This window comes from Canis aureus, chromosome 12 (assembly GCF_053574225.1).
Source record: "Canis aureus isolate CA01 chromosome 12, VMU_Caureus_v.1.0, whole genome shotgun sequence".
In the NCBI taxonomy this organism is placed as follows: Eukaryota; Metazoa; Chordata; class Mammalia; order Carnivora; family Canidae; genus Canis; species Canis aureus.
In genome coordinates, this window is record NC_135622.1 from 40835548 (window position 1) to 40862354 (window position 26807).

The 26807-nt window shown below is 43.5% G+C and overlaps 1 long non-coding RNA gene across 4 annotated transcripts in view; it reads left to right on the forward strand.

Moving 5' to 3' along the window:
- LOC144324683 (uncharacterized) overlaps positions 1–26807 on the forward strand; it is a 45398-nt gene that overhangs the window by 17870 nt on the left and 721 nt on the right. The window contains exons 3-5 of one of the 4 annotated variants that reach the window (XR_013390114.1): positions 231–294; positions 5758–5811; positions 21615–22141. This is a non-coding gene — a long non-coding RNA (uncharacterized LOC144324683). Of the gene's footprint in view, positions 1–230; positions 295–5757; positions 5812–14035; positions 14075–19684; positions 20091–21614; positions 22142–26807 lie in introns of those variants that run through there. The other 3 variants (XR_013390115.1, XR_013390112.1, XR_013390113.1) reach the window with 3 other exon arrangements.

The following is a 26807-nucleotide window of genomic DNA, read 5'->3' on the forward strand; positions in this document are numbered from 1 at the left end:
GCTCTGACTGCAGACAAGGACCAGCTGTGCGGTGGGAGGGTCAGCCTGCTCTGGTGGGGGTAAGGAGAGAGGAGGGGAAGCAGGCCTGAATGTCCTTACTTGGAGGGGTCGGGGGGTCAGTGACAGTGGCAAGGAACAGATTTTTCCAGCCGCTTTCAGGCTGAGATTTGCACTGCATAATCTGAATGCTTTTATCTGTTTCTGAAAATAGACAGGAATTTTTTCCACAGGCTGCTCCAATCTGGCCGTGGAGACGTGAGGGAGGATCATGGGGAGACAGTTGTATGGAGTCCAGTAAGTACGTTTTGTGACCCCCTGCCCTGCAACTAGCCCTTCTCTGTCTTGGCTTTCTGGAGCCACATTGTCCTAAAGCCCCTTGAAGTAGGGAGTCAAAGATGCTGGAAATACTTTCCATTCTGAATTCTGTAGAGCTTCTGAAAGACTGTCATTTCTTACTACAATATACATGACCAAAGAACCCCATGGTTAATATAAAAGGCCTTTGTGAGGTCATACGTACCTATCCAGAGGGAATGATTCACTGAGTCTGTCCAGGATGACATACATGAGAAACATAAATGGGACAGAAAGAAGAAAGTGGTTTGATCAGAAATCATAGTTTATGGTTACCAATTCCGCAAATCATATTCTGCACCTTTGTCCTGGATTTAGACTACAAAGAAGCACGACAAATTATCTCCAAAGAGCTTCTGCAAGGTTAACTCTGGATTAAATCGACTCTATCTCTCAGCAGCTGGTCCCTCTCATCTCAGATCAAAAGGATCTTGAACCTTCTAAGTGAACTGCTGTCAAGCAAACAGCAGGGGAATCTCTAATATTATTTACATAACATTTTCTCTTTTCCAATTATGCATTGGTTTCTTCTTGGTGCAAGCCTATCTTATAAATATGGAAACCAAGACACAGAGAAAGAAAACAATGTTTAGGGTCACATAGAGAGTCAGAGGTGGAACTGGGAAAAGACGAGAGCCTTTTAACTTCAAATCAGTGTATCTAGATACCACCTCTACTTATTTCAACAATCCTTTATAATCACTATTCATCCACCTCCCAAGAACAAAAAGTTATTTGTGTTGTGCATGCAGTAAAGCATGCCAATATTACTGGTTTTGCAACCCGGAGAGTTTCTTGGGGCCAGAGGTAACTGGTACATTTTTGAGGCTGGTAAGTTTGGGGAGCTTATTTGCAAGATTCCCCTAAAGTAGGTTTTATTGTGAATGGAAGCAAGAGAAGAATGCCAGTTTGTTCTGGAATGCTGCCAATGTCTTGTGTCTCAAGGACTTGTCTGTTGTCCTCGTGACCAAAGAACCCCATGGTTAACTCAGGTTAGCAGTGAGGAGGAGAGAGAAAGAACAGAAACTTCAACTCCCACTGTCACCTACTGCAGCCTGAGGTCTCCTTTTGGACACTTCTGCTGAAGACCCTGCCTGGGAACTGCAATTTGTGAATCGATTTCTTTATGAAGCAGTTCTTTCAGCTCCAGACCCTGCTGAGCATCAAGTGGTATGTCTCTTCCTTCGGCCCCCAGGAACTTTACACTTGGTACCATGGCATCATGAAGATTGTTGCACTCATGGGAAGGCAATTTCAATTGTGTACAGCCCTGTGTGTCCCCCTGTGGTTAGCTCCTGGTCATCAAGGAGAACAAAGAATGGGAAGAAGAAGAGGGAGAATGTCAAAGAGACGTGGGAGAGTGACTGGAAAACAGAAAGGCTGAGAAGAACATAATGAGAAGGTAGCTAGTAGGCTTTGCAAGTCTCAGGACATGCCAAAGAGAAAGAAAAAAGTGGGTGGTGGGGAGAACCAACGTACGCCCCTGCCTCTGCCTGCCTGCACCACGGAGCTCGCACCAGGCCTGGACAAAGAGCCCAACCCTCTCGGACTTTGAAGCACCACACACACAGGGCTTCAAAAGAAAGAAAAGCAGGAAGTCGCTTGGTTTCAGGTCCTTGGAAAAGAAGTGGGCTGGCAGCTGACTCATCCTCCTGGGCTCCAAGTACCCAGCACACAGACAAGCTTTCCGATGCGGTCATTTGACCACCACTTGTAAAATACTCTGATTTGGTGGCATATAGGGCCTGGCACTTTACCAACGTTATTCCTGACTTTGCCAGAACAGCTCAAGGCAGGCACGACTGCAATTCTTTTATAAGAATTTTGTGGAGTGAAGTGAAGGGACAGACTTTTAAGAAAAGATGTTCACAATGGAAAAAGGATCAAATGAACAAAAATTATTCTCCTTGATCCATTGAGAAACGTTTGTACGGTGTGACGAAGCACAGAGGCTTTGGCATCAGAAGGATGTGGGCTGAGATCCTGCCTTTGCCAGCTTGTGACCTACGGGAATTGGTTTAACATTTTTGGTCTTCAGTTTTAACATCTACACATTGAGAAAATAATACGTACTTTACAAGGTTCTTGTAAGGTTTGGTAGTAAGATGTGCACAGTGCCTAGAAGCCCCACCTCCCCAGTTACCTATATACCTTTGTGGTACTTTGGAAAGGAATCATGATCATTTGATCCAAGCTATTCCTTTGTCCAGAGAGGCAGATGGCTGATTCAAGATCACAATGGATGAAAACTATTGGCAGAGCTGGGACTTGGGCACCTGGCTTCCAGGGCAGTACTGCTTCCTCCTCACCTCCCTGCCTATTCATATAGGTGGTCCCAATAGTCCTTGAACACAGCCAAGTGCATTTTTTTTCCCTGCTAAATTACTGACTGGATGGCACTTCCTTGTGATGACTCTTCAGAGGAGAAGACACAGGTAAAAAGAAATGAACCTGCTATGTCCCTCATGGACCAATTTCTCCCCTATCCTTTTACTACCCAGGCCATGGTGCAAAGCAGATAAACCCCCCATATCTTGGATGCTAGCAAGGGGCTGTAGGGAGACTCCTACTTTTAAGGTGCTGGTGGCTCCCTCAGGACTTCACAAGAGCTTGTCCTGCCTTCCTGGGAGAAGTAGCAATAGGGACTTACCACAGTGGGATGCTTTGTCTGGTAGCCTTGGCTTGTGGGAAGCCATTCAATAGCTGTGCAGGAAGTTGTATAAACCCTCTCTGCCAGTAAGAAGGCTCAACACTGGCCAGAACCTCAGGGACAGCTGAGCTATTAATGGCAAGTGAATCAACTCTGAGGCACACATAGTATAAACTATATTTCCATAGACCCTGTGGCATATCTAGAGACCTTTGGGGAAAGTAGAGAGAGGCAGCCTCATCCCAGGCTGTTTATGTTAGTTCTCATCACCATGGGTAGTTAGTTTATGCATCTTTTTCAGGGCTGAGAGGTCTAAGGAGGAAGTTGGGAGGGCAGGGTATTTAAGATGGAAGGAAAGGAGACCTTCGATGGAGACTGAAGACTGCCTGAAGCCACACCCTGCTCCAATCTGGCCTCAGGGCTGAGTTCAGTGCAGCCGTCTCTGTCCCTTCGGTGGGAGGGCGACAGCCAGAGATGGGTGACAATGAAAGGAAACCTCTTCTCTGTCCCTTGCAAAAAGGGCGTGCGTTGGAGTGCTGGGGGCTAGGCAGGTGTCTGTCTCCATGGCCAGGTGAGATTGTGTCTTTTAGGAAAATGGTGCTTAGGTACTGACTGGAGCAGAAGCTCCTTCCCACATGCCAGCACACCTGGGCCCAGGCCTTCATGTGGCCAGATGTTTGCCAGGGGGCGATAGCAAAGCCAAGGGCACCTCCCACGGGGTCTAGGACCCAGGCGGCTTTGCCCTCAACCCACGAGGAGTGTCTGTGCTCCCTGCTGTGCACACTGGATGCTGGGCTCTGCGCTTGCAGCTCAGGCAAGACAGGGCCAGCCTACCCCTCTTCTTTCCCCGCCCGCACACGCACGGATGCACACCGCGCACACTGCATACATACACGGGGGCACACACACACACCACGTACACCACGCACACGCATGCACACACATACACACGCACAGCACACACTCGCGCCTGCCGGCCCCAGCACCCGACCTCAGTGCATGCGGCGGGGCCCTTGGAGCCCGGAGCCCGCAGCCTGCACCCGGCCCGAGCTGGCGTGCGCTCTAAATATAGCTGTGTCCGACGTGATGGATGGGAAGGCATTTGCTCTCCTTTTCCTGCCTCAGCTTCGGGGCCTGAATCATGTTGGGAAATGACATTCTGTTAACACAAGCACTTTTGTTTCCTCCCGTGCTCTCTCATCATCCGGTGGGGCCCTGGCCGGGACTGGGTTTCAATGTTTAAATCCTCCCCGGGGGTCCATCAACACCCCCAAACACTGACATTGAGGAAGGCCGCAGGCACCAACGGAGGGAAGCATCGTGGGCCCGGGAAGGACGTGCCGAGGCTCGGATCCCGTGGCCTGCCTCCCCGATTCCGAGACCGGCCCTGAGCACCAGACACCCAGAGCAGCAAGGCCTCCAGGACCGGGGTCCGGAGCAGCCTGGGCTCGGCACCGGGCTCCGGGGACCGCTCAGTGAGAGCCAAGCGCAAGGGACCCAGACGGATGGCTTCCCGGCTTCCAGCAGAGAGGGGCTCTGTTACACCCCAATCAGACCTGCTGGGGAGCAGACATTCCAGCCAATGCAGGGGAAGAATTTTGGGAAACTTTCATAACTTCCCAAATTAAAGGCAGCTCAACTTTTCATGACCCCCTTGTTCTAAATTCTGTGAGGCCAGGGGTCCTGCTCGTCTTATTTTCATATCCCTGTAAATCCCAACAGGGTGTTTGGCTCAGAATAGGTGTTTGGTACATTCTTTCTTTGGGTATGAAAGAAATAAATAGCACCTAGAGGGGTTCAGTGGGAGAACTAGACTCCTATACCTTTTAAAGAATAAAAGGTGGGGAGCCTCTAACATCTGGAGATTCCAGCAGAGCCCACATGCTAGACCTTGAGAAAGATAATTTCCTACAGCCTATTCTCCAGCCTTGATTCCATCCCAGCTCAGGGATGCCTAGGATTCTCCTAAGCGAAGGATTTGACAACTCATCCCCCTCAGACAGAAACCAGCTCCTTCTGTGAAGCCTCTCTTCTGGTCCCTGCATCTCGTTTCTATTTTTCTGCCTGGGTGTATACAGGGTCTTAGGCTAATGGAACCTGTTTTAGAGGACTTTTTTTGAACATCCTCTTAACCTTTAACCAGTTCTCAAGCAAAGTGACAGAAGCTTTGGGCTTAAGCAGTAAACCTATAATCAGAAGCCTCAGAAATTCACATCTCTCAGTTCTGAGAGTTTCACTGTTCGTTGTTTAGACTAGGGCAGAACATAACCAGCATCCAGACATGTGTAACCCATAGGCCCACATGTGATCATCTCTCCCATCTGTGAGATGAGAAACTTGTGGACCAGAGCCAAGGCCAGGAGAGGCTCCAGGGCTGGCAGTTAAACAGAGCCACAGGCAGGCCCCCAGTGGCTAGCAGAGGCTTGATGCACACTCGTGAACTCAGAGGATGCAGATTTGCTACCTATGGCATGAGGTTCATGTAAGCAAGAAGCTGAGATGGGAGGATTTCTAGAGCAGAAAGATAGACACCATGAGAGACTCTCAGATTCCAAAAATGGGAGCACAGTGAGAGATGCACACACTGGGTGCCAGAGATTGATGAAGAGTGCAGGGAATTTGGGCTTGGGAAGGAGGGGCTCTAGCTGGGGCTCTACCACCAGCTCTCAGGGTGACCTTAGTTAACTTTATTGGTAAAATGAGGCAGGATTGATCTTTAATTCTGTGATGCTGACACACCTTTGCATTCACAGGTGTGGGATGAATCCATCAACAGAAGGAAGAGAACAGCCTCCTTGCCTTGCCAGGTTGGTGGTGGGATGTTCAATGGTTTCTAAATAGAAGGATTCCCTTTGCCTTTTTCCATTTCTTGGCTCTTTCCTCATAATCCTTTGCAATAGGTCAAAAGTGCTCTTTTTGACACAATTTTGGTCATTAGAGCCCCATTAAATTCCACTCAACACCTCCTCCTCAAGTCCCCCTCCCTTTCTCTCCTCTCTCAGCTGCCTTTACACTTCTCTGGCTGCTGAACAAATGGAGAGCCTTCTCTCTGGGTTCTCTGGGCCTTCAGTAGAGGTCAAGTTGGACCTGGTGCCCTGACACCTGACCAGTTCTTCCCTGGTCTCTTACTCACAGGCATTTCTTTAGAGATGTGTTCCCAGTTTGGGGCCTCTCTCCCTAACTCACCTTTCTCTGAGGGTCTTTGTTCTTGCTTGCTCTCTAAACTTCTTGAAGACTTTTCCTGAATCAATTTATTCTCACATGTCCTCATTATTTCTTGTTTGGACATGTAACTCTTTGCATCTCTTTATTTTCTATTCTTTAGCTCTTATGATTATGGTCACCAGAGTATGTAGAAGGCATTGCCCAGAGGAAAAGACCATGCAGATCTAACTTCTCCTACTCCCCCAGTTGTGTCTATGGAGATAGGGTTACCACAATCTCTGAGAGCCTGGGGAACCTTACTTCTTGTAGGTTACAATGGCTAATAGATCCCAGGGATTTTCCAGAGTGGAGCCAAAGCTCATCTTCAGGATATTTACAGAGGTGACCAGAAATCTCCAGCACTGAACAACGCAATGCATTTTCACACAGTGCGTGTTCACTTTTGCTGAATCCTCTCTATTTGCAGGTGTCACTTCCTTGCTGAGGGCTAACTGCTCAGGAGGCTTTTGATCTGTATGTGAAAAAGCAACTAAAGTCGATCCAGCAGGCAGGCCAGTCTGCTAGCTCTCTCCTTCTTCTCTGTTTGTAGATGACATCCAAATAGCCCTGTTCTGGCGGGTTACCAGAGAAGTAACTATTCCAAAATTAAAGGGGAAGGAAGTCTTTGCAAAAAAAAAATTTTTTAAGTTAGGCCCTGTAATTTAACCTTTCCCCCAGTGAGGCAGGCTTCTAGGATAGCTGGTTTCATGCTGTAAAGATAAATGAAAGACCAGGTAGGTATGAGAGCACCTCCTGGGCTGTGGCTGGTGACTGGACAAGTCATTTATTCCAGGGCATAGCCTGGCTTCTTGCCGGGCCCTCTAGTGTAAGCCCAGCCAAGGAGAAACCCAAGTGGGGTGGATGACCCCCAGCGTGGGTCCTCTGCTTCCCAGCTAGGGCCTTCCAGCATCTGGTGGATGTGCACAATTAGTAATGCTTTTGAGGATAATGATTTGGTCTCATGGAAAAAGGAGAATTGGTCCAAGATAATGTCTGGTAAACTTTGACATTCCACCCTGAAGTGATCTTGCGCTCATGTAGAATCACTAACCAGCTGCGCGATCGTATTACAGAATCTTCCTCAAGGGCCAACTTGCTGTTGACTCCATCCCCAAATTCCAGATTTTCTCAAACAAAAGGAGCCCTGATGTGGAAGGCGCTGCAATCAGCCAGATGGAAGAGAGGTGTAGAATGCCAAGATTGGAAGCACCCTTTGAGATGTTTTGGCCCAACCCCCCTCATTTTGTACATGAAAAACCTGAGATTCAAAGAAGAGAATTTCTTAAGGTCACTCAGTAGAAGAAGTGGGACAAGAGAACATGACACTCATACCATGGAACCCCCAGGCCAAAGTGCTTATTCACCTCTTAGGACTGCACAGCCTTCCTGACCCCATTTCTTAGATGACCTCTGAGGGTGAGAGTGTAGGCCAGAGGGGTAGTGATAGAATCTCTTAGTGCAAAGACACGACGCTGTGTTGATAGAGTCTGCCAAGAGGAGAAATCTTGCTGTTCTTAAGCAGAGAGGAGAAGGAGATGGTAGCAAAGTTCTGCTTTTACCAAGCCGTATATGCAAAGTTAAACAAGATGAAGCAAGTTGTCTGGGTCTGTGATCCCACCAGGTACCTGTTATCAGGGAGGTCTTTTCAGAGGATCAAACAGAAAAGAGCAAATGATGTCAGTCATTCAATGGCAAGTCTGAAGTGCCTACTTTGCGTAGGACATCGTGCTTGGAGCTAAGAGAGTAAAGTGTGGCAGAGAGTTGCAGCCACAAAAGCCTATCAATGGCAGTGTTTTTACAGGTGCACACTCACTTCTAGTAAGGAGTGAGTATTTGTTAATAATCAACATATTCTCTTTATTCTGAGATTTTGTCCGGTCTTTTTGGGCTGTCATAAGGTAACTTTCTTACGTTTTAACACTATCGTCCCAGTAAAATGTTGGCAACCCAATCGGGGTTCTTTTATTTTTGAAACACGATTGGTTGATGAAATCCAAAAATCTGGCAAAGGTAGATGTGGTTAAAAGGACACGGGCTCTAGAGACAGGCAGATACGGGTTCAAGAATCAGGGTTCAGCTATTTATGAGCTATGTGATCTTGGGAAAGTTTCTTAACACGGAGTTTAAGTTTTCTGCCCGCGATACAAAAAGTCTCTGGAGCATTAGGGAAGTGCACACCTGTGGAAGTATTCACAAATGTGATTGCCCATCTCAGAACTATTTCGTGTGCTTGTGCACACAGGTGCACCTGCATTGAATCAGGTGCTGGGTGAGTAACAGAACTTTAATAGTCTTTGCTGTACAGGAGTTAAAAGTGTTGCTGGTAAGCAAAGTCTACCTCACCAGAAATCATGAGAGGGACATAAAGTCTCACATATTTTTTCCCTTTCCCTGAGAATTTTCTTTGGTTCGGTAACAGGGACAAACTTTTCAGCTATTGTTTTTGTTGTTTTTTTGTTTGTTTTTTGTTTTTTCCAGCTATTGTTATCCATAGTTCACATTATATTGTTTTTCCATGGCTGGCTTTAGTTTATACTATGGCTCCTTCAAAACTAATAAAGTTCCCTTTAAAACCTCATAAAATTTCACCTGTGGATCTTTATTGCCCACAGGCTGTGAGCTATGTCCGTTTGGTTTTGATAGATTTACCATTATTAAACTTGGGCCTCCATTTCCCACCAGTCCTACGAAGATGGCTATCTCCTGATTCAGCACAAGGGGCTCTTCCCTTTGTCCTCTAGTGAGTAAATATTTCAGTTCCCTGGGATTGAGCTCGGCTCAGGCACAGTGATTCTTACTCTTAGGCTACTGAGGTCCAGGAATTTGCTCCAGCTCTCGGAAGTGAGTATTCTTCATGAAGGCACCTCTAAGCTCACCCCAGCCTCCCCCAGGCTCCTCCCAGATGTCACCGCCAGGAATCCATCCATAGGTGTTTGCCGACCTGCACAGGGATTTGCATTTCATAGATGACAAGAATGTTAAAGTAAAGGGTAATTCTCAAGTTCATAGAAACAATCCAAAATAATTTCTTCTATTGACTCTAGATTTATCTCCTTGGGACATTCACCCATTGGCTCTAGTCCTATATGATAGTCTTGTAACTATTTGCAGAGAGATATCATGTTTCTCCTTTAATCTTCTTTTTTTTCCAGGCCAAATGCGACCACTTCGTTGCATCTGGCTTTAAGAACCTGGTTTCTAGACTCCTTGCCGTCTTGGTCTCTTTTGGGCTTCCTGTTCAGGTGTGTGTCTGAATTATAATGGAGTCAAGAAGCATCTTTAGGGTTAGATCTCTGTCTGGAAGAAGACCCTCCTTCCCAGAATGGAGAATAGACATGGCTGTCAGCGTACACTTCAGGAGTAGCCAGTGAGTACTTAAAGTTTACAGTAAGTTCAGACCCTGGCCAGGTAAGGACCAATTCCAGGTAGTCCAAACAGGCAGGCAGGGCCCCAGACTAGAGAATCTAGAAGAATCTGGGGGTTTAGGCCACAGAATCAGAATTAAGGAAGGACTACAGAGTTACCAACTGGGATATTGCGGAAGGAAGAAGGGGTCATCTACAACTGGAAGTAACTCAAGTTCTTAAGCCTAGGGGATTCTGGGTCCTGGATATGATTGCCATGTGGGAAGATCAGGGAAGAAACTGGAAGAACAGTTATTTAAATTGTTATTTAATTCTAAGCTTCAACAGAAGGTAGGGTGAAAGCTATTGATCTTGTCTGTATCATCAGGATTCATTTGCTTGGAAGGGGAGATACCCAACCCCTCCTGTTTTAAGCACAAAGGAAACTTACTGGTACATATAACTCCAAGGTACTGGTCTGAGGGTAACTCTTGCTTCAGGAACTATTGGATCCAGGTGACTCTATCTCTTAGCTCCTAGCCGGTGTTCCTTTTAAGCAGATGTTTCCAAGTGGTAGCTCCAACAGCTTTCATTCACTTCCTCCTAATTTAAAATTCTGCTAGAAATGGATTTGTTTCCTAAGAATTGTAATAAAAAGTCCCAGAATTGGGTCATGTGCACATTTCTGGAGCTCCGAGGTAGGCAGCTGATCATGTGAGGCAAAGAATGGTGGAGGGCTGGTTTCCCAGAATGAAATGAGGGTGGATCTGGGGAGGCACAGATGGTAGATGTCCTACACTCTGCCCCACTCCAGATTAGCTCTGGGTATCTGGGAACACAAGGCTCTAGATGGGGCAGTGAAAAGAGCTGGCAGTGGTAATGAGTTGAGTGTCTGGTCTGGCAGTTGGAAGACCTCTTCTTTGTGAAAACTCAGCCCAGTACCTCAGACATAGTCCAACCAGTGCGAGGTACAGAGGAGCCATCTCCATAGTCCAGGCTCTGTCCCTTAACAAAAGCCCAGGCCTGGATTGCATGTGCTTTTCTGAAGCTTCAACACTCCTACTGGATCCTGCACATGAATTGTCATTAAGGCACTCCATGTCCACCCTTTCTCAGCTGTGGTGGTGTATATTCAGGATTTTGCATTTTGCTTTGTCCCTTTCCAACATCAGGAGACATTTTCCAGGATGAAGAAAGTAACTCAACTCATTTTAAGCCATTTTGCTTCTCTTCATCTTTCTCTTCCTCTGGAAATAATCACAACAAAGCCTCATCATAATTTTAAAATTCAAGGCTTTGCTGGGTTTGGTAAGCCAGAGTCTGACTTGGATGTCAATGCCAGCACCACACTGGGCTCAACTCTTGCTGAGTTGTTTGTCTTCCTCTGATCTTAATCTCAACACTCTTGTGAAGGCATTTTTGGGAGAGGGGCACTCCACAGAGTAGGGGCTTCTTGGAGAGGCAGAGTGACTTCATTCCATCCCTCACACCCTCCCCTTTCCTTTCTTTCTTTCTTTCTTTCTTTCTTTCTTTCTTTCTTTCTTTCTTTTTTTTTTTTTAAGACAAGAATCTTGTCCTTCCCTGCCCTCCCTTTCAACTCTTCCACTCTCTGAGCTGGGGACTTTCCTGACAAAGTAACGTCGGAGGTGACAAATCATATACTGGTCACATTCCCCTGTCTGTTCCTCCTCTTGGCTACTTCTAAGCTAGAAAGTCTGGAAAACGTCAAATGATTCAGAAAGTGAGCTGAATGGGTTCTTCATGCTTCTCATTTAGTGCCAGGTTGCAGAGCAGTGGCTGTTGCAAGAACTGGACAGAGTAGGAGTTGAACTTAAAAAATAAATGATAAAAAGAATCCAACCATAGCTAAGGTCTCCCAGACAAAGTACTTAGGAAAAGCACTCAGTGGGGGACCATGCCATGTTGTGGGTCTTCTGTTGAGACTGGAAGACAGGTAGAGCAGGGCTCTGCCTGCATGATGTTCTTGATCAGTGCTTATAGGATCTGCACATGAGGCCACTGAAAAGGGAATGACAACATTGGGCAATTGAAACAGTTGGGATTGGGCTCAGCAAAATCTCAGTGTGTGGATAGATGTGACACTTATCACATCCACAAGTGGTGAGCAGGCAGTTATGGCTAAAAGGCCCTCATGGGACAGTGACTTACCCCCATACTGTTTAGCACATTCAATAGGCTGGTCACACTCCAGTGGTGATGGCAGCCTACAGGTATGGTCTTTAGTAGCATGTAGTCCCCGTCGATGGTGAAGACTCACCCGGTTACTGCTGACTCCACTTTTTTCCAAGAATCCCCCACAACTACCTTTCCACCCCAACCTCATACCACCTCAGTCCATTGGTTTCCAGGGTCCTGCTTCATCCTGCTCCTACCCAGGGGACCATCTCTGGTTTCTGGAATGGGTGGGGGGGTTGGTGCAGTGGCTGACGTGGAGTGGGCTGGTCTTCCCCCATGCTCATCCAGTCAATATTGAGCATAAACTCTCTATCTTGTTTCCTTCAGTGTTGCCTGCTTTGATGTCATGAACCTTTTCTTTCAACAAAATCTTCCTTGTATAAGTTAAAAATTCACTTTTCAAAATTTTTAAATTTGGAAGTAAGAAAAACATTGGCTTTTTTCCTTTTGCATTCCTGTTTCAGTAATCCTAATTATCACCAAATGACACAGATATCTTGAGGAGGATTAAGACTGAGAAAGCGTAGAAAAGCACAAAGATTAATATTTCAATATGTAATTACATTTCACTCTCATTGGTTCTTTGCAGCCACAAAATTAGGTGGCAGAAAACCAACTTCTACACATAATCTTTTTTTTTTTTAATAACAATTGTATTGAGAGGTCTTTCACATACCATACAATTTACTCATTTGATGAGCACTGGGTGTTACACTATATGTTGGCAAATCGAACTCCAATAAAGAAATATACAAAAAATACCACAATTCACTCATTTAAAGTATATGATGCAGTAGATTTTTTTTATCTTCTTCACAGAGTTGTCACAAATAATCTTTCAATACAAGCAGTGCTTTGAGAGAGTAGATACTAGGATGATTTTTCCCCCCAATTTTGCAAAAAGTCCAACTCAAACATATTACTCTGCCCCATGTAAAATCCAGTCCAGTGTATCTGTGGGTACCAACCCCATACCTGCTCCAACTGGATTAGGGGGAAGGGAACTTACGTTCACTAATGAGCCCAGCCTTGACATAGATTTTATTATGTAATCTTCAAACAAAGATTCTTCTTCTTGGGGAGAATGCTATCCCCATTTCTCAGATGAGGTAACTGCGATCAGAATCATCCCCACTAGTGAGTTTCAAAGCTGGAGATTTTAACAAAAGTCTACATGAATCCAAAACCATTCTGTCCAAACTCCTTCTCTTGCCTTAGATTGCCTCTGAGGGTAAAAGCATAAGAGCTGATCCTGAAAAGTTTCTGAACTTAGATTCTGAACAACTTCTCTACTGTTCGGGAAACTCTTCATAGAAAGATGTGCCACAGACTTGTGTTCTCAAAATGTGGTTTTGAAATCACTGGTTTGTCTGCTGCCGCCCTAGGTCTCCTAGGTTGAGACTCTGGAAGTTTGGGGAAGACCTTGCTATGGGCTTCCCTGAAAAGGAACAGATGACATGGCCTAGGGGCCTAGTGCTGTGGGTTCAGGTCATGAGACCCTGGGCAATGGATGCTTCCAGAGCCATCTTAGTATTGCCTTTAGTGCTGAAGACCCAGTACCCTGGGCAGAGAGGCAGACTCCGGGCAGACTCCTAGGGTTTGACCAGAATAGAGTAGGGACAGGCCTGCCTGCACATGGGACAATCAGCCCTTTGCTCTCAACCTCCCCCTCCTTCCTTGGACTTCTTGAATCTTTGGATATATTATCTTTTGCTTTCCTGGCTCCCTCTTTGGACTTTCTCTTGTTTCTTTCTTTTCCAATAAAGGCCTCATGGTAAAGATTTAAACGATGAATGGTGCCTCATGTTGGTAGGTAGATGGGAAACCTCATTTACCATAGGTGGGAATTTAAAATGGTGTGCCCCATTTGGAAGGCAATTGGCAATAGCTATGAAAAACTCAAATAGGCAAATTGAGTCTTAGCAGTTTCAGTTCATGAAATGACTAGTATGGAAATACTTACACAATTGTGCAAAGATGTATGTGCAAAGCTGCTTGTTAGAGTTTTGTTTTTAGTTGTGACTACTTAGAAATAACCCAAACATGCATCAACAGGGGACTGGTTACTTAAATTGACATAGCTGTATCAAAGTAGTATGTTGCCACAAAAAAAGGTAGTATTTTCACGGAGATAAGCTGATTTATGTGTAAGAGATTGAGAGCAAAATGCATATTATAATGGTTAACATTTATTAGCAACTTATTATGTGTTGGACATTTGTGCTTTCATTTGTTGTCTTACTTCTCAGTATGACCATATGAATATTATTGTTGTTCCTATTTTCAGATAAGGATTACAAAAAATTTTTTAAATCTTGCCTCAATCCCATACAGCAAATAAGTACCCAATGCAAAATGGAAACCTGGATCTCTCTCTCCTGAGTTTCCCAATACAATCACAGTTTTGTAGAAAATGTGAGGAAAGTCTATGCACCCATTGACATTGGCCTGAGTGTTGAGTAAAGAAAAGTTTGCTTCGTGGACTTTATCTTTCTAGATTCCCCACGTGTTCTATACTTCCATCCCATGCAGAGTTAATCACCCCTTCTGGGGGCTTTCCAGAGCTGCTTATGCATACCTTGAATCCCCTTCACCAACTTCTACCTTAAACACTGGTTTCAATTTTTGTCACCACTATTACTATGCTCTGTCCTCAGGGGCTATCTCTGACTTACTCAGTTTTATATCCCCAATTCCTGGCATAAGGTAGATAGATGGCTTCCAAACATCTGTTGAAACTGTGCAAGGGTATCATACACACTGAGTCAGGGTCAGGGGATCAGGTTCATGGTCAAAGTGTCAAGACAGATGGTCACTGCTGCTATTCTAGAGAAAGGGCCTGCTGATCAGACCAGGAGCTACATCTCCATTGTGCTAGAGTCACCTGAACAGAATGCTGAGCCCCACAAGGAAGCTTTTCAGAGGCTTGAGTAGATTTGCTGAGAAGCTAGTGAACCCTAAAACTGCAGGACCTCTCAAGGTCTGATAACTAATTTTGCAATCTTTACCTTGGAAAGGGCCCTTCAAATGGCATAAGCTTCAAATCTAGATCTATCTCTTCCAGAATTTCTCCTTCCCTCTTTCTCAGGTGTACATTTCCCTCCCCTTTTCCTGAGGTGATCCATTATTTCCTAAATGTACCTCCAAAGGTCATATTTCTCCATTGAATGTCTCCCTCATCAGTCACCTTAACTGTCATCTTCTGCACCTCAAAGCAATATTCCCCAGGACGGCAGATTGCATGCTTTGGTTCTCCAGTGGTGTTCAAACACTTTGAGAAGCCCAGGGGAACAAGCATATTTATCTGTCATCAAACCTCAAAGGTCAACTGAAATGTCAACTGGTGTTGTACCAAGTTGCAACTGTACCTCCTCATGTGGGGACACCGAGTGCTCATGCTCACTGGAAGTTGACTGGCAAGCACATTCATCTAGGATTAATTAGAACATGGAGAAACAAAGCCATCTTAATGGGTCATTTTAAAAAAAAGTCATTTAATTGGTTGGAGACCTAATCTTTCAAAAGCAAATGTTTAGGGAGAGGCACTTGAAAGCAAAAAATACTGGGAATCACTCCTGTAAACCTCAGTCTCCAGAATGATGAGATTTTGCAAAAGCAGAGCAGATCCTGAAGCTGGGAGTGAGCAGTTCTGAGCACATTGAGTCAGAATAAGCAGAAAGCACATGTCCTCACTACTGCAAGGCTGTCACTCCCAGTGTGGGGCTCTCAGAAGTCTCCCTTGGAGTGAGACTTTTTATTTTAAGGAAGAGATTACTGAATGGCTCATAATAAAAATCCCCTTACAGCCCTAGAGTCTGTGCATGTGGCCTGCCGCTCAGGGTGGTAGATAGAAAGCTAGAAGCTGCCTTTGTGTGGCACCTGGCTTAAGAGTGGTTCATCTTTTTTTTTTTTTTTTTTTTTTTTAAGATTTTATTTATTTGAGAGAGAGAGAGAGAGAGCGCGCGCACACACAAGCAGGGGGAGGGGCAGAGGGAGAAGCAGACTTCCCACTGAGCAGGGAGCCCAACCTGGGGCTCCATCCCGGGACCCCTTCAGATCATGGCCTGAGCTGAAGTCAGATGCTCAAACAGGTGCCCCAAGAGTGGTTCATCTTTTGAAAAGTCTCCCCTCTTAGCCCATCTCAGCTTAAGCGACACCCAAAACACAAGGTCTGTGCCAGAGAGATGGCTATAAAAGCAAATCACATCTTTTTGAAACTCTCAGGAAAGGAAACAGTTGCCTTCCCTACACATGGGAGATGCCCCGTCTGCCAAGTGTCCTCTCCCATCCTGTAGTCCCAGCACAATATTCCTTCATTTCCAGAACTGACTTCTCCAGCATAGGACTGGGGCTTCTTCTACCCAATTCAGGGGCTTGGGTCTTTCAGAACCCTGATGGGATTTTACAAACCCCAACCAACACATAGCAATGAACAATTGCTCAACTGATTCCTTAAATACCACCACCTGGGGTAAACGTGGGCCAGCTGTTGAACAGCTGTACCACTTCGGCACTCAGCGCCAGAGGTGGAGCAGAGCTGTAATAAAACAAGATGAAGAGGAACCTCCCGGGCAAGACACGCACAGGAGAGCTGCAGCAGAGCCCAGCAGAGCAACAGCTCAGCCCCTTGGCCTGGCTTCTCCTGTCTTTCCAGTTTTATTATAAATACACTCATATAAAACTAAGTACCACTCTACTTTTGTATAACACTGTATAATTTAAGCATTTCCCATGCATTATCTCATTGGGTCCCTTAGCACTTAAAATTGTTTAAAAATTAGCTAAATTTTAAATGTATTTATAATTTCCTCCATTCACCCCATGTATTTTTTGCAAATGTCATCTGTCCCTTTCTAGTAAATGCGGTGTACACATGCATGCATGTAGGCACACACACACATTCCTTTCACCATTTTTCTCTTTTTGAAAGCAGCCATTCCTCCTCTGACCAGTTCTCGTGACACCATAATCACAGGTTTTTGTAATTTTGCTTTCCTGTCTGAATCTCTAAGATTGTAATCCTTTGTTCCTTTGTCTGCTCACCTTTGGAAAAAGGTTTGTTCTTTGTACCTGTGGCTTACTTCTCTACCTCCAGCTCCCACACTAGCTTAGCCAATTGTCTGCAAATTCTTTCATGACCAGAGAACAATTAGAGGCATAAAAATTGGTGCCACCAAATCACCTCCTCCCTAGATCACATTCTAGCAGCTGCCCTTCTGCTTCTAAACATTATATTATTTTGAATTCAACTCTCTCATTACTGGTCAAGTGACCTTGGAATAGTTACTTATGCTCTATGAGCTTCCTTTCCCTCAGTGTAAAATCAGGATACTGGTAGAACCGACCTTATAAGCTTATGATTAAGAACTAATGAGATTGGGATGCCTGGGTGGCTCAGTGGTTGAGCATCTGCCTTCGGCTCAGGGTGTGATCCTGCAGTCCTGGGGTTGAGTCCCACATCAGGCTCCCTGCATGGAACCTGTCTCTCCCTCTCTGTGACTCTCATGAATAAATAAATAAGATATTAAAAAAAAACTAACAAGATAATGATACCTGTGTATCACAGAGACCCATGCCCAGTGTGGTGTGGGTGTCCACAACCTTGCATCCTAAACTCTCCATCTGTTTTCTCATGCACTAGGAGTGCAATATCAGGAGAACACCACCTGCCTAGGGAATCACAAGACCTCTGTTCAATTCCAGCTTTTGACTCCTTGGTAGTCATTCTAATCTCATTTTGTATGTGATAAAGTGGGGATCATAAAAGTCTTCTGGGGATCCCTGGGTGGCGCAGCGGTTTGGCGCCTGCCTTTGGCCCAGGGCGCGATCCTGGAGACGCGGGATCGAATCCCACGTCGGGCTCCCGGTGCATGGAGCCTGCTTCTCCCTCTGCCTATGTCTCTGCCTCTCTCTCTCTCTGTGACTATCATAAATAAATAAAAATTAAAAAAAAAAGAGTCTTCTGGATTCATCCATATACATGGTTGCAAAGATCAAATGGAAGGTGTACAAAAGTGCCTATAACTAAAGGTGATATACAGCACAATCATTATTTTTAAAAATTTTATCTGAGAGAGAGCATGCACACGTGAGCATGGGGAGGGGCAGAGGGAGAAGGAGAGAGAGAGAATCTCAAGCAGACTCTGCTGAGTATGGAGCCCCATGTGGGACTGATCTAATGACTCTGAGATCATGGCCTGAGCCAAAACCAAGAGTCAGACACTCAACCAACTGAGCCACCCAGGTGCCCCATACAACACAATTATTAGGAAGACATGCCAAACTCTCCTTTCTGGGGGCTATTGCTCCATTAGAGGGACCCTAATGATCTGTAAGAGGGAAACCTTGGTCAGAAAATGTTGGCTCAAAAAAAAAAAAATGTTGGTTCAGACATCTTATTTTGTAAGATCAATTCTAGGTGATCCTTTCCAGTTTTCTTTTTTGTTTAGTTTTTGACTTCTTTTTCTCTTCAAAGTGAGTGCCAAGAATTCTCCTTGGGCCCTTAGAGTAGAACTCCTGTTCTATTAGAAAACACTTGCTGGTAAAGAATAGGGACTCTGAAATCTGATGATCTAAGTTTGGGTCTTGGCTCTGTATGACCATGACCAGAGTTTACCTTCCATGCCTCAGTTTTCATTATCTTTATAATGGGTATAATAATATCAATAGTCATTACCATGGGAGAGATTTTATGAGGATATAGCAACTGAGAATAATGGATGAAGAATTTCCTCCCAGAAAGCAAATCCAAGGCTTGTTAGATTGGTCAACTAGGAATTTTACTTTCCTGCCAGGGCTAGCAGGATTTAATATATTCTATGGTCTAAGGTACATTCCTACTTTTCCTTTTTTTTTTTTTTTTTTGAGTTTTTGTTGCAGTTATACTGTTTCTTATCTTTGTATACCAGCTGTATTGGAGAAGATAAGATATCATTTCAGCTTACAGGCTGTGGTCATGAGATGCACATGTGGACCTGACAGGTAGCTTTGTGCAGGAACCAGAGATCCTGATCTTTTTAAAAAAGATTTTCTTTATTTATTTGGGAGCAAGGGAGAGAGTATGAGTGGGGTAGAGGAGCAAAGTGGGAGGGAGAAGCAGATTCCCCACTGAGTGTGGAGCCTGACATGGGGCTCCATCCCAGGATCCTGAGATCATGACCTGAGCTAAAGGCAGCTGCTTAACCACCTGAGCCACCCAGGTGCCCTTGGAGATCCTGGATTTGAACTGGACAAGACTTTTGGTTTTCATCTTCCATGTTTGGGGTGGGTGGTGACAAGTATATGTAAAAGAATAGTGCATCCATGGTGCTGAGGGACCAAAGGAGTTACAGTGGCAGATATCAGTCAGTAGCTTATCAATATTCATTAAAAATTACTTTCTCTTGTGGTTTTCCCAGTGTAGAAGTAAAAATACAGTTCTTGATTTCCCAGCTTCCTTGATGCTGCACATGACCATGTAATTCAGTCTGGTCAATGACATATAGGTAAAAGTCCACTGGGGAAGTCTTAGCTTCCAGAGTAAAAATATAAAGCCTTGTAAAGAAAAAGTTCTTTACCCTTTCCCAACCTCCTGCTTTGAACGTGAATCCAAGGCTACAAGGAGAGTAACAAGCAAGGAGTGAAATCCAAGAGGCCAACCACGGATGAAAAGACCCCAGTGAAATGACAGAGCAATTGCTCCCTTTGACCTGCCTGCATCCCCACGCTTAAACTGTGACTCTCCTATCTGTTTAAGCTATAGTTGGGCTTTTTTTTTTTTGCAGTTGGTTATAATCCTAGCTGGCGTAAGAGCAGGGATATTACAATTAAAAACAATAACTCTCCCCTGAAATGGGGTCCCATGAAACACCAGGTGATGTGAAAAAAGTTGGCTGTGTGAGCAGTGAAAAACTTAGGTGATTGTGGAACTGACACAGAGAACATTCTGTTTGCCCAGGGACTCTGAGCTGTAGAAGAGGATGAGAAGTTTGTCTCTCATGCAAGAGTTGAGGATATGCTGTTCCTTGGAAGATGCCCAATGTGATCCTGTGTGAGACTAGACAAGTGTAGAACAGTAGACCAGCCAACCAACACTGGGCCTGAACAACTTCCGACTACTCCAGAACAATTGGACAAGATAGAGTTGAGATGAGCTGTGGATAATTCTAGGAGACTGCATGCGCATGAAACCAAGCTTGATGTCTAATTTTAGATATGCTGTCTGATATCTAAAATGGGATCTAGGGGATCCCTGGGTGGCTCAGCGGTTTGGCACTTCCCTTTGGCCCAGGGCATGATCCTGGAGTCCTGGGATCGAATCCCGCATTGGGCTCCCTGCATGGAGCCTGCTTCTCCCTCTGTCTGTGTCTCTGCCTCTCTCTCTCTGTGTCTCTAATGAATGAATGAATGAATGAATGAATGAATGAATAAATAAATAAACGAATAAATAAATAAATAAAATCTTTAAAAAATAAAATGGGATTTATTTTTCTTGAATATTCTTGGTCCTTTTTATAGGTTTCATTTGAAAAGTGTCAATCATTTCTCTTTGCTCTGGAGATGGGCACAGTGCTGCAAATGACTCTCCCAGGTAAAGAAGTAGAGAGGAGCCAGCCAAGCTGGAGCAGAGGTATGGAAGCTCTAAGGACAGGAAGGCTGCAGAGATTCTGTGTCTGCGTCATGTTTTCATAAGCTCTTCTTCCTTGAACCATTGATTTCCTTCCCAACAGCCCTACACTGTTTTATTTTTTTAAGATTTATTTGAGAGAGAGAGAGAAGATGCAGAGGGAGAGGGAGAGTCTCAAGAAGATTCCATGCTCAGTGCAGAGCCCAATATAGGGCCCAGTCCTACAATGCTTTGAGATTATGATCTGAGCCAAAACTGAGAGTCAGATGCTTAATCAACAGCACCACCCAGGCGACCCTACCTTGTTTTAAATTAACACCACTTTGAGGCACCATTGGTCACTTTACTATATTCCCATGCTTTGCTAGATTTGTAGGAAGTTGTGTGGTCCTTAGCTGTGAAGTAATTGGCCTCAAGAGCCTGCCCCCTGTCATCAGCCCTGATGGCTTCTGCTTTCTTGATCTGTAGTGATCATTTGCTGGACTATCACTTGAGTGGCTCCCAGGAGATAAACTGCAATCTGACCTTCTCCCCACTATGGGCTACATTCACCTTTCCCTTGGTCCTCTGAAGTATCAATAGATCTTGTCCTTTTTCTTGATTAACCATCTTGATCTTCACTCATCTCCATGATCCTGTTGATGGAGACTTTTCTCATCTACTTTTTGATGTTTGCTATTTCCGCTTCACTTCCTTTGCCTTTATGGAGGAAAACATGCTCTGCATTGATCACTTCTAAGCAAGGGGAGAACTATTCTGTCAAAGTCCTTGGCATGGTGCCTCCCTTTGAGCATTTTTTAATGTATTTTTAACATGTTCTACTTCTTCATGGCATCTTGAGAAGGGAATAAGTCTCCTTTCCCCTTAGTAATATTTTTTTATAGTTCTAATATTTCTTCCTGTTTCAATAGGAATTTGCGTATTCTCTATTTGATCTTGCCAAGTTTCCAAGACTTTGAGAATTCTATTTTGATCAGGACAGAGGATTGTGGTCATCACCCCACTTTTATGAGCCTTGTGACTTTGGGTCAGTAACTTAGCTCTGTGCACCTCTGGCTTTTCATTTACATATAAGGATAAATATACTTTACTGAAAGGCAAGGGATGAATGAGATAATTTCTTGAGCTTCTTTACTGCTTTAACACCTGGACTTCTATGATCAGAAAAGAGATGATTTTCATTTTGTAATAACCTTTATTCCATTCATGTATGTCCTGTCCTTTTCAACTTTTTTTTTTTTTTTTTTTTTTTTTATGATAGAGATTGTGAGAGAGAGAGAGAGGCAGAGACACAGGCAGAGGGAGAAGCAGGCTCCATGCTCCGGGAGCCCGACGTGGGATTCGATCCCGGGTCTCCAGGATCGCGCCCTGGGCCAAAGGCAGGCGCCAAACCGCTGCGCCACCCAGGGATCCCTGTCCTGTCCTTTTCATTAGCCTATTACTCTCTTACTTTTCTTTTATTACATTTATGTCATATTATGGGAATAAAATTTATATAGCCCTTACAGTATTCAGAAACCTTTCATAAATATTATCTAGCTTTTTTCCATGACTAGCACATGTAACTAATGAGATTTGAATTCTGTGTCCTTAAATATTGTTACACAGGGGTGCCTGGGTGGCTCAATTGGTTAAACATCTGACCCTTGATTTCAGCTCAGGTCATGATTTCAGCAAGCCTGGTGTTGGGCCCCACGCTGAATGTAGAGCTTGTTTGGGATTCTCTCCCTCCCTCCCCCCTGCCCCTCCCTTACCTTAAATGCACACTCTCTCTCAAAAAATAAAAACATTGTCACACAGAGTGTCATTGTGCTATGCTTCCTCTCTGTCACTCTACTTAACCCCATATAATATTATATCAGGAACTCAATGCAAAGTTAACATATGTAGCTTTACCTTATTTTTTTATTGGCTAATATTCAACTGTATGGATTACCAAAATATGTGGAATCATTCTCCCATTGAGATAATTAGATTGTTTTCAATTTTTTGGTACCATGAATAATACTGCAATGAATATGCTTATATAGGTATTCATGCAATTATTTCTGTAAGATATTTTCCTAGAAGTAGGATTATAGCTTCTAGGATATGCTCACTCTTAGTTTAATAGCAATGAATTCTTTTTTTTTTCTTCCTTAAAGATTCTATTTATTTATTCATTAGAGACCCAGAGAGAGGCAGGGACATAGGCAGAGGGGAGAAGCAGGCTCCCTGTGTGGATCCCGATGTGGGACTCCATCCCAGGACCCTGGGATCATGACCTCAGTGGAAGGCAGATGCCCAACCACTGAGCCACCCAGGGGCCTCAATAGCAATGAGTCCTAAATCATTGCATCCATGCATGATATTTGCTTTTTTAACATCTGGCTTGGCTCTGTCCCTTTTCCTCATGACAACTCAATCCTTTTCTCTACACTTAAGGCATTATCTTAAAAAATATACATATGTCCTTTCTTTGATGCAAAAATTCTGGAAATGTATCTTATTGAAATAATTAAGGATGAGTACAGAGATTAATTGTAAGGATTTAAAAAATTATCATTATTATTAAGTACCTATTATGTGCCAGGCATTGTATAAAGTATTTTAGACATATTATTTCACTTAATTATAACAATAGGTTTGGGTGTAGGTACTACTTTTGAACTCATTCTACAAATGAAGAAACTAAGCCTTAATGAGATTAAGTAACTTTCCCCAAGATATGCAGTTGATTGATAGATAGGGAATTTGGGGGCTGACTTGAGAAAGTTTTTCACCAGAACCCACAGGATTAACTACACATGAACTTCTTCTAGCATAGTATGCAAAAAAGAAATGTTGGAAATAACCAAACTATCCAAAAATAAAGAAATGGTTAAGTAAGTATGATATATTCATATAACAAATATTATATATGACCATTAAAATTGTGTTGCTAAAATTTATTTCTTATTACCTATATGACAAGATAATCCTGACTTTGGGTTATTTAAAAAGAGATAATGCAAAGTGGTATGATGATGATCTTATATTTGATTTTTTTAAAAAGTGAGTGAATCCAGTTCCTTCTTTATGCCAGGAATAGCAGGAAGATCATCTTTGGGTTTATAGGATTGAGAGTGTTTTTAAATATTATCTTTTGTTTTTTTAAATTTCTTCTGACATTTTCTATAATGATTATATATGTTTGTAAGAAGATTATATTAAACTTAGTCTTTTACTTTATTTTTAAAAGATTTTATTTATTCATTTGAGAGAGAGAGAGAGAGGTAGAGAGAGAACACGAGTGGGGAGGGACAGAGGGAGAAGCAGGTTCCCCACTGAGCAGGGAGCCTGACTTGGGGTCTTATCCTAGGACCCCGAGATCATGACCTGAGCCAAAGGCAGATATTTAATTGAATGAGCCACGCAGGCATCCTAAAACTAAGTCTTTTAAAGTAACAAAAGGGAGATCCAGTTTGGTCAAAGAGGTTTTTTGTTTCTGGTTTATGTATTACAGAAGGAAGTTTGATATTATTGAAGTGTCTTTAAATTTCCAAGAAATTTACTTCACCTATTTGATATTCCAGCTTGTTTTGGGTAGCATTCATAAATTGACATAAATCAAACTTTCCCTTGTATATTTATTTGCAAGTCTGTTTTTTTTACTTTCCCTTTTATTCTTTCACTTTCTCTTTTACATTTGCTCATCTTTCTAACCTGCTCCTATAGCTTCTGAAACCCACATTTCTTTCAGGGCAATCCTGCTTTCAGATACTGGGCTCTGACACAGCTTTGGCCTCTTGCCCCTGTGGAGTCTCTATGGAACCTTTTAGTTCATTCTAAGGAAGTTAACTCCAATAACTGCACATATTTAACTAGGGTTTTACAGTTTAAAAGTGCTTTCACATGCATACTCTCATTTGATTTTTCCCCATAGGTATTTATAGGAAACAGGAAAAGCCTTATAAATCCCATTTTACAGAAGAGAAAACTGAGCTTCAGCAAGTTTGACTTTATTAAACCCACATATCTAGCAAGTGGCAATGCTGGAAGCTTAGAACAGGAGGTTAGGTTTTGCTTTTACCAACCCATATCTCCTCTGAAGAGAGTTATCAAATACCACCAGATAGATAGTGATTTCCCAGATCTAAAGACTTACACCTTAACTGGGCAAACAGATTGTTTTAATATCCAAAATAGGACCCAGATAGTGCTTCCAGTCAAGGTAACTGGGATAAAGGCCACCCTGTCCCAGACACAGAGCTATCCATGGTCCTGAGATCACTTGCCTCGAGCCCACGCTGACCCTCTCACTCTTGCCCATTTTATTCATTACTTGGTCATTACTACACCACTTATTATTTTGAATCTCACTGATTATGCTGTCTCATGTGGCCTCTATTTCTCTGCTTGGTTATTCATTTCAGCAGGTCTCAGGATCAGTAGCGCCTACTGGTCCAGAGTTCCATACATGCTCCATAAAAACTTTTCCCCACATGGCTGTTATCCTTGAATCCAGGAGTAACCCAGGTCTTTGATAGTGAATTTCTCTACTCACCTTCAGCCTTGAAAAATGAATATCAGTCTGCATCCAATTTTTCTTTTTAGCCTTCTACATATTTATGCCATTTGTTTCACGAGTATCTGCCTCCAATTTTGTTTTACATATACATCGTTAATGTCTTTTCTTGTGGGTTTTTTTCTCCTCTTAAATTTGCCTTGTCTCTTCCTTGCTTCCCATGCTTTTTGCAATAATTTATTTTTATTGCCACTTTCTTACTTCTGGGGTTTTGGTCCAGCAATAGTTAACCAATACGCTTCTTAGTTTTAATTTGTCTGATCTCAATCAGTGTCTCTCAGAAAATGGCCCAGAGTCTTTGTGAGTCTAAATCCTCTGTGGCTATCACTAACATTTAGATTTCTGGGCTCCATCTCTGACTTAGGGCCCTTTTGGCTTGGAGCCCTTCTCCTTCTGGCTTTCCTTATTATGGACAGAGATACTCCTGTTCTCAACAAAGCCCTGGCCAGCACATGACAAAGTCAGTCTGAACTCTGCCTTTCCAGGACCCCATGCCATCATTTCTTTCAGTGTCTATTACTGCTCTGCCTCCCTTTGCCCTCATTGTACTGTGTGTGGTTTCTGACTACACCGTGCTCTCAAAACTCTCCTCTGCTACTCCTACCTTAACTCTACCTTAACTCCACTTTTCTCTATTCTTCATGGGTAGACTGTTGGGATTGCTCTAATGTCTCTTGTAGCTCTAGTTTCTAGCTTGAATATCTCTAGTATTATTCCTATAGTATTTTATCACTCTTCTCTCTCTCTCTCTCTCTCTCTAATCATTTCTGAGGGACATGTGCTTTCATCTTAGAAGTTGCCATCTATAAGGACAAATTTGTTTGGTTCTAATGATAAAGTTGTGAGTGAAGTGGAAATATGTATTGTTATTACTTTCCAGCTAAGGAGACTGAGATCTAGAAAACTTTAAGTTCAAGGCCAGTGACAGAAGTGAAACTAGAAATGTAGTCTGAAGACTTTTATATAGCAACTCAATTTCCCAAATACTTCTTGAGTCTTTTTATGGGCAAAGCATTGCATCAGGCATTAAGGATACATGCATGGGGAAAAACTGCCCCTTGGGTTTCATGAAGCTTCCAGTAGGCATGAAGAAGTTAAGAAATGCTCAAATAACACCACCAGCAGCTGTGCGCAGTACTTCGAGCTCTAATACATTTAATCATGAAATAGGACCTTGAGAAAGGAGGGAATGCTTGTAAGCTTTTTAATGTTTTTAAATTTTTAAAAAAGATTTTATTTATTCGTTCATGAAAGACACAAAGAGACAGGCAGAGATGTAGGCAGAGAGAGAAGCAGGCTCCCTGTGGGGAGGGACCCAATCCCAAGACCTGGGGACCATGACCTAAGCCAAAGGCAGACACTCAACCACTGAACCACCCAGCTGCTCCTGCTTAAAAGCTTTTAGCTAGGAGGTAAGGAGTGATGGCACAGGAATTCTTGAGTGTGTGGAGTTTGATATGGGCATTGAAAACCATGTAGAATTTCTAGTGGAGTATATTGAATGTTTGGTAAAAAAAAATACCCTGGGAACTTCAGGCTTGGGAGTTAAGAGGTTTGAGAAGTAGGTAAGTTTAGGGAGGTAACTTGAGGCCACATCATATAAAGACTTCAATGTCAAACTGAATTAGAGGTGGGGGAAGTCTGTAACTCTTACCAGTAGACCAGGCTGCCTTCACACATGCATGGGGAAAAACACAGAATCTTAAATAAATTATTCTTACAAATGATAGTACAGATATGGGCATGTAAAATGGAGAATGTAGCAAAAACAGATGATGAGACAAGCACAGAGACTCTGTGCAAGATGGTGACAGCAATTCTGAGCCTCAAGTGGGGGATCAACACTCAAAGAGTAGCCCTGGAATAGGCAGCCCTCCATGTCAAAGAGAAAGCTGACACATGCTGCCT